We start from the raw sequence: 3,795 nt of genomic DNA on the forward strand, positions 1-3,795 counted from the left end.
GCCCTTGCGTCGTCTTCGTTACAGGATGCAAATATGCGTGTAAATCAAAAGTTTTTTTATTTTCCTCGGCTCCATATGGGTGCACAACTCTTTAGGTCCGCAACTGAGTAAAGAAGTGGCAGTCGACTGAAGAAGAAATGAATACTGAAGAAAACCCCCAAAGTGGCCGTAGCGAGTGAGAATCTTTTTTTTTTTTTTGCTGCTCCTAGTGATACTGCAGACCCCCGTCTCGTTCTCGCGCTCCGCTCGTTAGCACGTTTCTTTATATTTCCTTGTTTTGCTTTATCTAACCTCTTTCAACAGAAGTTTCCGTTCCAAAAGAGAAGGAAAGAAACAGAACTTAATACAGTTAAACAGAAGTGATGCACTCTTCACAAGAGGGGTTTCAAAGTGACGTGAGATCCACCAAGTGCCCTTGTGCTGGGCTGGCTCTCCCTCCCTCTCGTCCGTCTCGGTGCGCTCTCAGCGCCGCTCTCCAGTGCGCATTGGCGCGCCCCGTCACGTGGGTGTCTAGACACACTGTCGCTTTAAAAAAAAGGATTGTGTTGCGCAAACAACAGATCAAGTATCTTAAAGCTAGAGAACTCATTCTGAGATGGGGATTCTTTTTCTCAAACTAGTAAGAAATAAAAAGGAAGGCCTAAAAATGATCCCGCAATTTAAATTAGTCATTCTAGTGGAACATAAATAAATAATTAGACAAAGACACATTAAACTGAAATTTGAGTGTATATATTCCAATTACTGATATAGCTGCGTTAACTTTATATTGCTTCTTATTGCTAAACTAAGTATTTTACATCTTGAATTCTGTTGCGTTTTGTTTTACTTGACCGCACGTGAAAATGCGACAGGTATATGGAATCGAGGTTTCTCCAATAAAAAAAAAAATTGACAAAAAATCTATTTTTGAAAAATCGCTTAAGTTAGTTATTTTTACACACTGTACTTTTCTAAATGTAGGAATCCTAAAAAAAAATCAACAGGCTATGGGATGTTGTTTTCTGTAATCCATAGACATGTTGTCCTATATTTGTTAATTTTAATATTTGTTGTATTAAATCCTGCACAGTGCACAAATTATGATACTTGTAAAGTCTGTCTTTTCATCATACAGTCAAAAGACAAAGTCAAGTGGATCGAGTGCGCATTTTTGTTCAGCACTAAAATGGCTTCCCTTCCAGGGTGAGTTCCTGCCTTAATTATTATACTGTAGATCTTGACAGCGCACAGTTCACTTGTTTACATTTTTTTAACAATTGGGGCACAGACAGGTTAAGGCAGAGCCACCTGGCGGGAACAGAACCGGCAAACGTGTATCTCTCAAGTGTTGTAAGTCGAAATATACAATGAACAGCGAGTTATTACGCGATTTAATATATTACAGAGCTCGAGAGACGCCATCCGGACTACAGAAGTTCCTTTACTCAGCCGATTACATCCTTCCAATGTCCAGTCCTCCGTCTGAACACGACGGTGGGAATTCCAAAAAATATCTGTGCTTGTATCTGTGATAAATGCCTGGATCTCCAATTGCCTTGATAGTTTTCCTCTCTAGTGGTGTACACGGTACATGCCTTAAACGTTTAAAAAGGTACTCCGCTGCCAGTTGCTCGCATTCACATGCTTGCCAGTCTTGAAGTTGATTTATATTTTGTTGCTATATTTTTATCGTGAATTTTTTAATTATATGTTACTAAAATGTTTACTAATGAGTCGCAAAATTTGTTCTTTCTTTCTTTTGCTGTCTGGCATGTTTAAAAATATATGTTTGGACAAGAAAACAAAAGTAAGTGAACACATAAAACTTGCCGGACTATGACAAATACAACCCCAGAGAGTGTACAGTAGTCAGGGGGGAAATTAGATAGAAATTAAAAATGTAAGGGGGTGAGGAAAACGCTGCTGGGATTCAGCATTAATTAGGCCTGTTATCTACCAGATATCATCTGCCTTATTTACAAAGCAACCAAACTAAAATTAGTGAAGTTTAGTATAAAAAATTCTATGCACTATTTCTCTGGAGCTGTTATGCTGTCACTTCAGTTATTTAGAGACGGATAATAATAATAATAATTATAATAATAATACAGACTGACAGATGATAAACGTTTAATATACAATACTAATAATAAGGCAGACAGAAAGACGTTCTATGAGAAACGTTTAATAATTAATAATAATTATAATAATAAAACAGACTGACAGATGATAAACGTTTAATATACAATACTAATAATAAGGCAGACAGAAAGACGTTCTATGAGAAACGTTTAATAATTAATAATAATTATAATAATAATACAGACTGACGGGCAGACAGACATTCCAGGAGAAACGCTAAATATACAGGTATAACATTTGTACTATTGCCATGGAGCGACGTGCAACTGTCACGATGCACCTGTCCTCTTAAAACTACTGATTCTTTAATGTTGTTTTACTGCTCGTCGTTGAACCTTTGCTTGATATGGAACCATTTGAAGGATTATTTCCACGTGGAATTGGCTCTTTGGTCTTTAAAAGATTCAGTCTTGATGGTATAGTAGGTCACCTAGCAGGGGGAAGTGGAAACCAGCCAGACGCTGACGAGAGCTCCCCGTCCAGGTAACCGATCAGCCATCCCAGATGGCATGCTGGCCCATCCTTGCTTTTCATTACGCAGAGTTCTGATCAAGAAAGCCCGGACATCACCAGCGTTATTCAACAAATGTCCTTAAAAAACCCACTGATATTTTACACATTTTGTTATAATCTATTCAAGGTTATTTTTGAACCAGATACGGATCTAAATAAAAGGGTATTTCGGGAAGATTTCATGTGATATGTTCTCTTAGGAGCCAATAAACGTTTCCCTGTGGCATCGCTCAAGAGAACCACTTTGGGGCCTTCATTTTTAAGTGTGTGTGAGACGTGCCTTACTTTTTAATAAACGCCACAAGTAAAAAAAAAACGCGTCACTATAAACGCTTTGCATCAATAAAAATCCCACACTATACGCCGTTTTTATATTGTTAATGGCGTTAGCATTAGGGATGTGTTCTGGGGCAATTCAGTCGTGTTTGTGATGGTAATCTGTATTCAGGCTTTGTGAAGACCGAGGAGTCTTCCTCACCTCCAGCAAGAGGCCTGTTATCGGCAGAAAAACGGAGACTCTCAAGGTGAGGGACAAGCATGGTGTGAGTTCCATTACCTTTAATGATATGTTGCCTTTTTCTATGTGCTATGTACAGAAATGGAGTGTATGTAGAATTATGTTTTATTTGGCACGCGAAAATTGTTTTCTTCGTAGCGTATTAATACATTAAAATGTAGCCACATCATGTATAGGTGTGACTGAAAAGGAAAATAGGAAACATCAGTTCCAGTCTTCACATCGCACTGATTAGGTTTCGCTCCAGAACAGTTTGATGTTCAGCTGCACTGCCTCCTTCTGGTAGATATGGAATTTTAAAACTGTTCTCCAAAGTAACAAATGGCAAATACGAACAGCGTTTACATACATGTGCATGCACGTTAAATCATTTATTATAAACTAATGTGCATGGATTCATTACTATTTTTGTTTTTACTGAGTCGAGTTTGTTTTTGAAATGCAAACAGCAAGCTCGTCTGCTGTACTGACTTTTGTATGCATGAATAACTAGACAGACCTCCTTCTTTTTGTTTGTTGTGAAGGCGATAGTTTGGTTCCTCTTCCGAAATCGCAGTGGCAGAGGTGTGTCGTGATCGCGCTTCTCCTTTCGTTGTGTGACAGACGGTTGGAGCCGCAAGTCATTAACCTAATTGTTTCAC

At 38.4% G+C, this 3,795-nt stretch overlaps 1 protein-coding gene across 1 annotated transcript in view; it reads right to left on the bottom strand.

Moving 5' to 3' along the window:
* The window catches only part of smad7 (SMAD family member 7), a 34,677-nt gene extending 34,227 nt beyond the window's left edge, over positions 1–450 (bottom strand). The window contains exon 1 of the mRNA XM_039759675.1: positions 1–450. This exon is cut by the window's left edge and continues 1,246 nt beyond it. The gene's annotated coding sequence lies outside the window, so the exon portion shown is untranslated.
* Between the last annotated feature and the right edge of the window lie 3,345 nt (positions 451–3,795).

Source organism: Polypterus senegalus, chromosome 7, assembly GCF_016835505.1.
Source record: "Polypterus senegalus isolate Bchr_013 chromosome 7, ASM1683550v1, whole genome shotgun sequence".
NCBI lineage: Eukaryota > Metazoa > Chordata > Cladistia > Polypteriformes > Polypteridae > Polypterus > Polypterus senegalus.